Source organism: Balaenoptera physalus, assembly GCF_965194825.1.
Source record: "Balaenoptera physalus genome assembly, chromosome: 11".
Taxonomy (NCBI): Eukaryota; Metazoa; Chordata; class Mammalia; order Artiodactyla; family Balaenopteridae; genus Balaenoptera; species Balaenoptera physalus.
The window spans coordinates 39,510,919-39,523,913 of NC_138896.1; the positions used below are offsets into that span (position 1 = coordinate 39,510,919).

Sequence of the window (12,995 nt, forward strand, 5' to 3'; positions counted from 1 at the left end):
CTCACTCTCCTCTTTCAGCTCAAATATAACCTTCTCAGCGAGGCCTTCCTCAAGCCCTCTATTTAAAACTGCCACTGGACTTCCCTGGTGGCGCAGTGGTTAAGAACCCGCCTGACAATGTAGGGGACACAGGTTCGAGCCCGGGTCCAGAAAGATCCCACGTGCCGCGGAGCAACTAAGCCCGTGCACCACAACTACTGAAGCCCGCGCGCCTAGAGCCCGTGCTCCGCAACAAGAGAAGCCACCGCAATGAGAAGCCCGCGCACCGCAACGAAGAGCAGCCCCCGCTCACCACAACTAGAGAAAGCCCGTGCGCAGCAACGAAGACCCAACGCAGCCAAAAGTAAATGAAAATAACTAAATAAAAATTTTTATAAATAAATAAAACTGCCATGACCTCTTTCCTACTTTATTTTTCCATACAGCATTTCTCACCATCTGACATGCTATTTACTTAATTCTGGTTCCCTCCCCTTTCCCCAGCACAACTACCATGAGAGCAGATCTGTTTATCTGCTTTGTTCATTCCTGCATCCCTAGTGCCTAGAACAGAGCCTAGCATGTAGGAAGTACCCAATAAATAGCCACTGAATGAATGGAAGGAAGGAGAGTGGAGAGAAAGATGGAGTTGGAGTCAGATTTAAGCTAATCCTGGATCCTCAACGATCTGAAAGAAACTATTACCATCTGAGTGAAGGTGTGGGGGAGTTCCAAAAGCAAGGAGCAGATGCTATCTGAGCCTTCTCTTTTGCTCCCAAGAACTCCCGAAAAGTTTCCCCCAGAGAGCATATTGTCTTAAATATTAGTTTGCAGAAAGTCTGGACCTAGAATCTCCAACATAGCCATGAAAGGGATGCTCTAAGACTGCCTTAAAATAAGAACAAGGATCAGCCAAGTCACCACCTGTGCTTGGAGGCGGATGACCCCTGTAGTAGTTTCCTGTTGCCACTGTAACAAATTACCACAAACTTAGTGGCTTAAAACAAAACATTTATCCCCTCAGAATTCTGAAGGTCAAAATCCAAAATTAGTTTCACTGGACCAAAATCAAGGTATTGGCAGGGCCGCACTTCCTCCAGAGGTTCTAGGGGAGCATTTGTTTCCTTGCCTTTTCCAGCGTACAGAGCTGCATTCCTTGCATTCCTTGGCCTCTTCCCCCATCTTCAGAGCCAGAAGATCTTGCTGCAGTAGCCACTCTGCCTTCTTCTGTATCAGATCTCCCTTTGCCTCCCTCTTCAAAGGACAATTGTGATTGCACTTAGGGCCCACTAGGATAATCCAGGATAATCTTCCCACCTCAAGTTCCTTAACTTAGTTGCATCTGCAAAGTCCATTTTGCCATACAAGGCAGCATCCACAGGGCCCAGGGCTTATGGCCTGGATATCTTTGGGGGCCATTACCCAGTCCACCACCATGAAAGACAGGAGCCAAGAGTTTGGGAGAAACACAGTTCAGACCTCTGGTCCACTGGAAAGAAGAGTCAGATCGGGAGCCTTGGCAAGGTCCTGGGCCAGAGTCTTTCTTTTGCTGTAACTAGGGAGCGGGGAGTTATCTTCTTGCAACTGAGCATTTTGGTCCTTGGAAGGCCTCCTTAGAAGAGAAGGGTAGTTTTCTCTTCTCCAACCTGATGTCCCCAATGGACCACTCAGAAATCCATCCCGGGATGCACATGCTGAGGGTCAAGGGGAACCCAGCAGGATCTCTGGACTGTCCTGAAGGCTTTTAAGGAGGGGAAGCTGCAAAGAAATGGTGTGGGTCAGACGAACAAGCTCGGTTTCAGGGATGGCAGGTAAGCTTTTTCCCATGAGACCTGCCTGGGGTGGAGGGTTCTGAGAACCCATCTGGGTTGCCTGCTTGTTTGGAAAAAGGGATGATCAGTGAGCTCTGGGTTCTGGCAAGTTCAAGGACAGCCTGTTTGTGAGGCGAGTGGGCCCGCAGATGACTGTGTCTGCAGGGCAGCCTGCCTGGCTCCTGCTGCCACCAGGAGAGCAAAGCTGGCTTGTACTTCCATCAGAGCGGTGACCAAGAAACTCCACGCCGCTGAGGTCACAATTCTTGGATGAGGGAAGTGCCAAAAGCAGTGACAAGGATCAAAGAGTTACAGCAGATTACAAATGAAAGAAACGAAAATCTGTTTTTAGGTACCTATCAATATAATAATATAGAAATGAACTTAAGCATGAGGTAGTTTCCCCATAACACCTGGGAGCCTCTCCCTTCAGGATCCTCCCCATGGGAGAACTCTTTCGAAGCTGCGTGGCTATGAGCTGTGGATAATTCAGTAATGGTCTCGGGAGAGCTGCTGAGATGACGCCAAGGCCCGGGAGAAGTCAGGCTTGGCAGGTGGGACTTGAAAGAAAAAGAAGGGCCACGCACTGCCTGGAACCCCAGGAACTGTTGAGCAGCAGATGAAGACTCCCTGTGCTCAGGCTGGGCTTCCAGTGCCATGGTCCGGTGTCAACCAGGGAGGGAACCAGTGCAGGAAGGCACTTCCTCCTGAGCTCAGCACCCCAGAGCCTCGGCTCCGTGAAACCAGCACTTACCGAGGTGCCTAGATCTCTAAGTCACGACCCCACTCACTGAGCGCTAAGAGTCACACCCAGGTCTGCCCAACAGCAACGCAGCTCCTGCGCTTCCCCAGGCATCTTCTCAGACAGAAAGAGTCACAGAGACAAGGTAGGAGCACAAGGTGCTAAAACCCGGCAGGCAGGGCCCCAGGAACCGCAGAAGCAGCCAGCCGCACGCTAAGGCTGGAGACCCGCGGAGAGCAGAGGCTTTGCTGGGTCTCAAGCAGCTCCTCCAGCCTCATCCTCCATCACTCTTTTTGCTGTTTTCCCCCTCGACCCCCTTCTTTCCTCCTCTTTATCCTTCTCCCCACCATCCTCTCATTTGTACCCTTCTTTCTTCTCACTCTTCTCCTCACTTCCTCATGGTCTATGATACTGAAACTGAAGTGTTTTTGAAACACTGTCAGTGGTGTTACATGAAGCTTTATTTTTCCTACTTTTTATTTGATAAATTATGATTGACTTTTTAATGTGTCTTGACAATAAAACCTAAATTTAGTTGCCTTTTTTTTTTTTTTTAACTTTGGGTTTATTTATTTATTTATTTATGGCTATGTTGGGTCTTCGTTTCTGTGCGAGGGCTTTCTCTAGTTGCAGCAAGTGGGGGCCACTCTTCATCGCGGTGCGCGGGCCTCTCATTATCGCGGCCTCTCTTGTTGCGGAGCACAGGCTCCAGACATGCAGCCTCAGTAATTGTGGCTCACGGGCCTAGGTGCTCCACGGCATGTGGGATCTTCCCAGACCAGGGCTCGAACCCGTGTCCCCTGCATTGGCAGGCAGATTCTCAACCGCTGCGCCACCAGGGAAGCCCCTAGTTGCCTTTTAATTTTTGTGAGCCCTTTTATTTTTGTGAGCCCTCTGGTGTAGCGGCATCCCTAAATAACGCGTGTGTGTGTGCGTGTGTGTGTCACTCCACCCATGCTCTGGGTACTTAATCAGTGTGGCTGACAGCTCAAAATCAATTAATTTTAACAGCAACCAGAGGAACTCAGATTATATATGAGGAAGAATTTCCTCATACTTAGACTACTGCAGTAATCTCCTACCTAACCTCTCTACCTTCATTCTTTCTCCATTTAATCCACCTTTTTGCACTATTAACATAATCACTCCTTGCTCTAAAACCATCAATGGCTACCCACTGCCCAAAGAACACAGAGTACAAATTCCCTCACCTGGCATTAAATGGCTTCTATCAACCTACTAGGAATTTCCTAACAGTGGTTTCCAGGAATGGAAATTGTGAGAAAACACTTTTCTCCTGGAAGTATTCATATACAGGCCAGGTTATCTCACATAAGGGATGCTAAAAAGAAGTAGTAGCGGGTCTCCAAGGAGGCCTCTCTCCCTCCCAGTGAACCGTGCCTCTTGTTGTTCATACCCTTGTGTAGCCCTCTCCTGAATCTGAGCCGGTCCTATGACCAAGAAAACACAAAGTGACATTGTGTGACTTCCAAGATTAGGTCATAAGAAACCTTGCTATTTATGCCTGATCTCTCAATACACCCCCTCTTGGGATATTTCTGCTCAGAACAGCTGCCATGCTGTGAGAGGCACAAGGCACACGGAGAGGCCACACGTAGGCACCCTAGTCAACAGCCAGCATCAGTGCCAGCCATTTGAGGGAGCCAGTGTGGACATCCAGCCCAGCTGAGCCTTCAGATGACTCCTGCCCTGGCCTCCATTTGACTACAAAAACATGAGAGACCCCAAGTGAGAACTGCCCAGCTGAGCCCAGTCAACCCACAGAATCATGAAAAATAATAAAGTGCCAATTCCACTTGAGAATGTCCTAGATGAGCCAATAAAAACTAACTTTATGAAATCATGACCCTTGAGTACATGTCTTTTATTTTTATTTTATTTATTTATTTTTTTTAGGCCATGCCACATAGCATGCGGGATCTTAGTTTCCCAACCAGGGATTGAACCTGTGCCCCCTGCAGTGGAAGCCCAGAGTCTTAACCACTGGACCACCAGGGAAGTCCCCGGAGTACATGTCTTTTAAATATCCTATGTAACAAAACAGGAGTTCCATGATTGTTTCAAGAAAAAGCAATTGTGCAATTGTTTGAGTTGCAAGCTAAACTAGCCACGTTTTTTCATGAAACACCATTTTTACTTGAAAGAAAAGAATAACAGACAAATAAATTATGATTACTTAGATCGGGTATTTGACAAACTTTCTCTTGAAAATGAATGAAGTGAGACTGTCAGTTCAAGAAAAGAAACTGACAGTATGATACCAACAATAAAAATCAAGCTTTCAAGAGAAAATTCAAATTATGGAAAACTTGTATCCACCACTGTGAGCTTCACAGCTTCCCAATACTTGAAGGCTTTTCTGATGAGATCAGTGGTCTTAATATGATTTACTGACATTGTAAAATGAAGCATGTCAACATTTAGATCTATATAACTCAGTAAACCAATTATTTCTCAATGACCAATTCAAAGTAAAAGATCCATTCAAAGTGCAAGATGGGCCAATGGATTATAATGTCACAAAGTATGAAAAGTTTGTTGGTAAGATTTCAAACTCCACATTCCAACTAACCTTTAAGAAACTACCACTCATCCAGTTTTGGTATAGTAACAAAGAAGAATATCCACAATTATCTGCAAAAGCTATTAAAATATCCCTCTCCTTCTCAATTACATATCTGTGTGCAGCCAGATTTTCTTCATATCCTTCAGCTAAAACAATGTACTTCAAGAGACTGAACACAGAAACAGTTATGAGAATCCAGTTCTCTTCTATTAAACCAGACATTAGTAAAAATGTAAAACAATGTCACTCCTCTCAACATTTTTGTTTTGGAAAATAGCTATTTTTCATTAAAAATGTCATTTATGATAAATGTAATGGATTTATTATTATATCAAATGAATTCATAAATTTGTAATTTTTAAAACTGCCTCAGTTTTAATTTCTAATAAACAAAAGTTCTTGAGGTCCTTAACAATCTTTTTTAAATAGTTTTTTTAAACAAATTTATTTTATTTATTTATTTATTTTTGGCTGCGTTGGGTCTTTGTTGCCGCATGCGGGCTTTCTCTAGTTGCGGGGAGCGGGGGCTACTCTTTGTTGCGGCGCACGGGCTTCTCATTGCGGTGGCTTCTCTTGCTGTAGAACATGGGCTTTAGGCGTGCGGGCTCAGTAGTTGTGGCTCTCGGGCTCTAGAGCACAGGCTCAGTAGTTGTGGTGCATGGGCTTTGTTGCTCCACGGCATGTGGCACCTTCCCGGACCAGGGCTCGAACCCGTATCCCCTGCATTGGCAGGCGGATGCTTAACCACTGTGCCTCCAGGGTAGCCCGCTTAACAATTTTTAAGAGCATAAAGTTGACTTCAAAATAAACCAGCTTTCTTTCAAGGTGGCCAATCTGACACCCAGTTTCTTCAGGGACAAAGCCAATCCTCAGGGACGACTTGCTCCTATAAATGAGTATCCTTGTACAGCACCATGTTTTTAGTACCCACTGAGTCTCTAATGTCTAAAAAATCTTTCTGTGCATATGTCTTCTCTCACCAACTAGGTTCCACTTACTTGGGCCATGGGGACAGCCAAGGACTACGTCTGAAACCATCTGTCACAGCACCTGGCCCACAAAAGTGCCTCAGATGGGAAAGACTAAGATGACAACACCAGTTTTTTGAGATTAACACTGAAAAAAATCTGATAAAGCTATAGCCTCATCTTTGCCAGTGGAAACTAAGAAAGAAAACTTCTAGCTGGGGCTGGGAGCTCAAAGCTAAGGGGTGAACTGGACAACCAACCCTGGACATGGACATAGGTGCCACTGTGGCTAGCTGCTGCTCAAACAAATGACAAAGCGAATCGAGTCAACGCAGCAGCTCTCCCTGCTAAGGGGGAACTTCTCTCTCGTCTCCTCTCAGAGAACCTCAGAAGCCTCCCAAACCCTCCTTCTTCCGCCTTCACATTTCCTTCAGAGGAAAGGACTTGGTATGGGTTTGAGAACAGGAGGGGCCCCCGCCTCAGGCCTTCCTGCAAGATCCACAAACAACCCGACCCCCGCAGACTGACAGACACATGGGCTCAGCACCCTGTTTGGCAACAGGAAAACTCACGGGGTGTTAAAGGCAGAGAAAGGGAAGTGAAGCCCATAAACAGCTAGTAGAACCACTGAGCTTCAGAGACTAAAGCAAATCAGAGAGGAGCCCCACGTTTCCCCTGGCCCCCAGCAGGGACCCCACCATGGCCTGGCTTCCCAGATAGTTGGGACAACGAAAATCAAATTCCCTGGAGTGCTCCTTCTGAGAGTTTACAAAACCTGCCAGGCATCCTGAGAGCAAACAGGGAAACAGCAATGCAAAGCACAGAGCATTGTTCTGACTCTCGTGAGGACCCAATATCCCAGCAGAGATGGAAGAAACAATTCCGTGTATCATGCCCAGCTCTCTCTCATACATGCCAGCAAACTACAGACCCATGAGACAGGGACAGAATCTGGTTTTTCACTATCATCATTTTCCAAGTGCCTAGTAATGTACCTGGCACATAGCAGGCACTCAAAAATGTTTGTTACACAAATGAAAGAAAATAATGGACACTATCTTTGAGGCCTGGCACCTGAATAATACGGGCAGAGAAGAAAGCTTGTACATTTATTCATTCAACAAATACTTAGCATCTCCTCTGTGCCAGACACTGTCCTAGACACAACAGGAAACAAAATAAGTCCCTGCCATTATGGAGTCTATGTTTCAGTGGGTGTAAAGGTGAAAATCTTAATGCTCCTCAAAAAAAACCACATAAGCCATAGATTCAATAATTATTTAATAAGTGCCCACTATGTGCAAGTACCAGATGCAGTGACAGGCTCCTGGGATCTGGGACTCAGCGCTAGTGAAGCCATTTCATCTGAGATGTGTCCGTCAGTTGTCAGAGGCCCCTGGGTAAGGAAAATGGGATTACCTCTTTGGTGCGTCTGTCCTCATCTGTCGGTGAACAGAAGCCACTGCGTGAGTACCACGTGCATACCCCAAAACGCCACACAACGCTGCGGGATAGAAAGAAACCCAACAACTTTAGCTGAGAGGCACCAGGGGTCAGAAAAGCAGCTCTGATACGTTATAATTAAACATCAGGGCTCAGAGAGTGCTCCTAAGGCAAGCTGGCTCTCCTCTGTCCCTCACCCCCACACCCCCCGTCCCCCAGAGATGTTGTGATTCTGTGCCTGAGTCAGCAAATATTTCCCAACCCTGGAAGTAGTCTGCTCATTTCCAAGTAAGCAGACACCGGCTTTGCTGATTCTATCAGCGTGGGGCAGGAGGAGCTGGCAAGGTGAAGAAGAAGCCGGAGCCCAACACCCCCCCACAGGTGGCAGCTCCTAAATGGAGACGCCCTGAGTCATGCTTGTTCTTTGACCAAAGCCCAGTGGAGACGGCACTGGAGTCACACCCTAATCACCAGCCTCTGAGCTGTGAAGGCCAAGAACCATATGCCTAGGAAGAAGACCCACGTATGTGAAACCTGATACAAGGGGCCGTTTCCTCCCTGCCAGGCTCAAGCAAGTGCCTAGCTCTCCTGACACCACAGAACTCAGCTGCAAGTAGCTCCTCCCTCTGGATCCAAAGGCACAGAGGGGGGCCTGTAGTTTAGCTTCCCAGTCCGCAGGTAACACCCTAGGAGGTGGGCCTCTGTATTTGGTGACAGAATACAGCTGAAACTTTTAGAAGCGACAGGGCCAGCCCCTCCTGAGAGAAGCTGCGCCATCCCAGGACACGCCAGGAGCCACAGGCCCTGAGGACAGTTTGCACAACAGCCAGGACATCTGCATTCTATCCAAAGAAGAGGCCTACCAGCTTCCCAGGCCAGGCCCAACAATGGCTGTCCTCTCACCAGGCCCAGGGGGATGGGGTCTGAGGGACCACAGGTGAGGCTGGAAGGCTGAGTGAGGGCAATTCTTCCTGAGTGGGTGGAGGCACACAACAAAGAAGGAGGAAAGCAAGGAGAAAGGCAGCCAAACAAACGAGCGGTTCATTAAACTAAGGAGTTAATGGGCTACACCATCTGTAGGATAATGTCAGGGGCCTGTCTGCCCACCCCTTTGAAAAAGAGAGGCAGGCCGACCCAAGCTCTGCAAAAGTCACCGAATGGGCACTTGGTAATTGATGATCATGACTACCCACGGGGAAGATGACGTGGTGGACAAACTGCAGAAGCTATCTGGCCAGAGCTTCTGGTGCCCAAGCTGCTCTCCAAGGACTGGTCCTGACGTCCTCTCAAGCCCTTCTCACCTGCTGCCTCAGTAGAGAACACTATCAATGGGTAAGCAGACAGAGGAGTAGCAAACGGCTCAAAAGAGTCAGGTACAGTCCTGGGGAGCCACAGGCTGGACTAAATTACCACCAAATACACAACCCCAACTTCATCAGAATGGCCCATTAAAGCCCCAAAGGGATGTTTTCCATTGGAACAAGGAACCCCTTTTGGTCCAGTCTGCCCTACTCCCCCCACCGCCCAAGTGCTGCTTAGGGCTCAAAGGGTTAGTGGAGAGGGCACTGGCTCAGCCATCCACGACCCTACTCCTTTCACAGAAAAGGGTCTGTGCACAAGAGGGTTCCAAAACTTTAAAGTCTGGTCTGGCTGTTTCAGTTGGCTCTCTACCACAGTTCCTGAAGGCTGCCAATTCTGTGTCCAATTCTGGCTCAAAGACAGAGAGCACGATCCTCAAAAGAGGAGACCTAGAAACCCGGAGCCCGGTGAAACAACAGGCCTTCATTTCTGAACTGAGAGTGGGTCACGCTTTCAGAATCCTCCAAAATCAGATTGGGCAGAAACAGAGGATATGTTATTTCCTGAAGATCTCTCTAGGGGACCAACGCCAAATAAAGGAGCTCGAATTGAACGCATCTGTAAAGAACTTTCAGCCTGGCAAGAAGGTTAAAGATCCAGACGCACCGTGAAGGTGGTGGGTTCTCTAGCCGCAGAGAGGATGATCCCTCTCTGTGACTGGAAGCAACTCAAGTTCCTGACACCATCTTCCTAATGCAGCCCCACAACCTGTCCAGGCAGATACTGACTGGCTACTCCTGGGCAAAGGGAACAGGACTTCAGTGTCAGTCTCTCTCTCTTAGAGCCACAGGAAATGAAGCTCCCAAGGAAAACAGAGGGAGAAGAACCTTCAAGAGAACCTGCTCAGTGATCGACATCAGAAGCCCCAGACACATTCAGAGATGCGTGAGGGAAAAATCAGCAGGTGGTTCGAGCCACCAATAACAAAAGGGACAGATACCTGCCAGCCCCAGGGCTATCAGGCTGGCAATCTATTTCAAAACTCAAACAGGAAAAAAAATGTTCTGGAGCCAGTACAGAGGAAAAGGTTGAGGACCACAGGCATTCTCTGGGGCATAGATTCTGGAGACTTCTCTTAGCTCTCTGGGATAGGGCATAGGGTGGAGGGTGGGAATCAGGGCAGAGATAGGCTGGGGTATCATGGTTTAAAGGTGTACAGTACATCCAGAGTGTAAAGCCACAAAGCCCTGTTTCCTGGAAGGGGAAAAGAGTTGGATGAGGCCTCCAGCTACCCCTGGCATACACCCAGTTCAGCGGCTGGTCTCTCCTCAAAGGTTCCTGGAAGTCAACAGACCCATAAAGGGGAAGTACTAAAGCTGAGATTGGAAGAATGGTCTTCAAATTGGACATTATCCCTGATGCAACACCCCAGTAAATTCTCCCACACAAACATTACCTGCTATTTACCTCAGACATTCAGCGCCTTACTTCAATCAGGGGCTGAACACCCACACGCCCACTCCACGGGTATCTCAACTGCGGGTCATGGGAAAGCAAAGTAGTGTCTGCAGCTAATGCTTCTCCCAGAAGCAGAGGCAAGGAACTGGGAAGGAAGGGGAGGTGGATGACAGGAATGCAGAGGACATGGCTGATTGGAAAGAAATCAGAGAGTGGGGCAAAAACAGGGCTTCTGGGGGGAACCTGGGTAGGAGGGGCTTAGGTAGACAGGGATTGCAGGCACGGGCTGAAAAAGCCCAGTAACATCGCGAGGAAGATGATGCGGAGGGGTGATACCTCGGGGCCAGGCAACGGGGGAAGGAGAGGACAGGGATGGGAAAAGAGAGAGAAGACACAGGGCAAGGATGGGAGGACGAAGACAGGAGACAAGGATAACGAGGGGGACAGAGAAGATCTCCAAGGAGACCCTGGGTAGAGAGATCAATGAATTCGGGGACACCAGAAAAGATATGAAAGAAGAGATCAGAGGCAAGGGTGGGTAGTGGGAGAGGACCTAGAGCCTGAGATCGGGCTCTCAGAACACAGAAGTGGGAGGAGACGGAGACACGAGGCCCAAAAGGGGGCACAGAGTCTGGGGGTTGGGGGGAGGCCCGTGGTTTGGGCTCAAATATTGATGGGCGTCCAAAGGCTGGGGGCGCAGGGGAAGCGGGGCAGGGTGCCAGGAGAGCAACGGACGACCGCGACCCGCCCGGGCCAGAGCGACAGGAAGCGGCAGCCGCTCGGTCCGCCGACCCCTGCGACTCTCCCCACTCCACTCCCCGCCGGGCCTTCCGCCCCAGCCGCGTTGCCCGCCTCAGCCCGGGCCCGCTGCTTCCCTCCGCTGCTTGCCTACCCGCTTCCCCGGACCCGGACTGACCTGTGCTAGCTGCCCTCCGCGCCACCGCCGCCGTCCCGCAGGCTCCGTAAGATCCTCCGGCTCCTGCCAAAACTTTTCCCATTAATCCCCAGATCCGCGGCGGCCGCGGCGGCCGCGGCGTCACACGCTGCGCGGCCTGGCCCCGCCCCCGCAAGAGTGCCGTCACCCCGCAGCCCCCGCCCCTCCCCTCCCCTCTCTCCACGCCCCCTTCCGCCCCGGTCGCGGCCAATCAGCGCGCCTCCTGGAGTCGCCCCTGATTCTGCCACTCCGCCCACCAGCACGCTGCCCCGGGCCCGCCTGCAGCGCCCTCTGGTGCGGGACGAGGGCGCGGCAGCTCAAGGAGGAGCTGAGGAGGAAGCTCCAGGGCCAGTGAAGCAAATCTGGCAAGTATCACAAAAGAGAATTTAAAGCTGGAAGGGAACTTAGAGATCATCTCGTACAGTCTCCTCAAACTTCCAGTGAAGAAACAGTCCCAGAAAAGGTGCGTGACTTGCAGTGAGAAGCAATGCTGAGGCTAGAACCTGGATATCCAAATTCCACTGGAGAAGACTGTGCTCCCTGTAATTTTCACAAAAGGGCTTTGCTCCCTCAAGAGGCTTCTGCAACTAGAAATTTATGGTTCTGGATTTCTTACCTATCTTCCTATTTATCTAATACACTTGCCCACCTAAATGGGGAGCACCCTCCTTACTGTTGTAGAAAATTCTGTTCTCGCTTCTTAACCCAGGTCTTTAGGACCTGGAGGGGACGTGTTATCCCAACCTTCAGATATACCATGAAAAGGTACCCAGCAGCTGGGGGGCAGTATGGGAGAAGAAGATGGGTTTGCCATCTGGCAATGAACAAAACTTGACTCTATAGGTGTATGATCAATGGGTAACTTCCTCCTTTCCAACATCTTTAAAATAAAGATTACCTCTCCCCCTCTCTTACACTCCTAGATATCTGGATAGTAGAACTATGAGTGCTTTTTTTTTTTTCTTTCTGCTTCTCTTTTTTTTTCTACTTTTTGAAATGAATGTGCAGTACTTTTTTTTTTTTTTTTTTTTGCTGCAGCATGTGGGGATCTTAATTCCCCTACCAGGGACCATAACCCCTGCAGTGACAGAGTCCTAACCACTGGACCGACAGGGAATTCCCTGCGTAGTACTTTTGTAATTCAGATGTCAACCTCCTTGCCTCTGAGATGGAAGAAAGAATGGGTTGTGGAAGTCAAAGCCATCCCTAAGATTTCTGCAAATTTCTCGGGGATTTATATTCTCCTAAATCTCTCTGCCTCCAGGCTCCAGCTTCTGCCAGGCTGTTGCAGTCACACAGTTCAGAAATGTAGAGGTGAAACTCAGCCCTTCCTGAGGACTGCCCACACTTCTTCCCACACAAAACATTCATGGGTATAGATGTTATGATGCTGTGGGCACTGGGGAAGGGTCACGTGATGCATTGCAAACAGTTTAAACTCACACAGCTGACATTTTTTTAAAGCCCTTTCTGCACTGGCGGCGTTGAGGTTTTCTGACTGTCTTTTCACTCCTTAGAGCCTGGTCTTTTCCCAAATTACTACCTCTCCTCCCTGCCCCACCATTCTCTCCTCTATCCCATTCTCTCCAGAGAGAAAACAAATCCTTCCCGCTTTCCAGGCACATCTCTTCATTGCTAGAGTTCCTGCCAACACTCACTTTCTCCCCCCTAAAAGTCTCATTTCCCCTAATAAAGACAGCTCCTTCCCTAAAGGAAATTCTGGGAGCACTGTTAAAATACTACATTTTTCAGCTCATTTCATTTTCATATTAAA

At 48.9% G+C, this 12,995-nt stretch overlaps 1 protein-coding gene across 5 annotated transcripts in view; it reads right to left on the bottom strand.

Annotated features, from left to right (window-relative positions):
* The window catches only part of PPARD (peroxisome proliferator activated receptor delta), a 77,138-nt gene extending 65,774 nt beyond the window's left edge, over positions 1–11,364 (bottom strand). For 2 of the 5 annotated variants that reach the window (XM_082412632.1, XM_082412633.1), the window contains exons 1-2: positions 11,204–11,364; positions 7,507–7,591 (exon numbers count right to left, since the gene is read on the bottom strand). The gene's annotated coding sequence lies outside the window, so the exon portion shown is untranslated. Of the gene's footprint in view, positions 1–7,506; positions 7,592–10,296; positions 10,433–11,203 lie in introns of all 5 variants that reach the window. The other 3 variants (XM_082412634.1, XM_082412635.1, XM_082412636.1) reach the window with 3 other exon arrangements.
* Between the last annotated feature and the right edge of the window lie 1,631 nt (positions 11,365–12,995).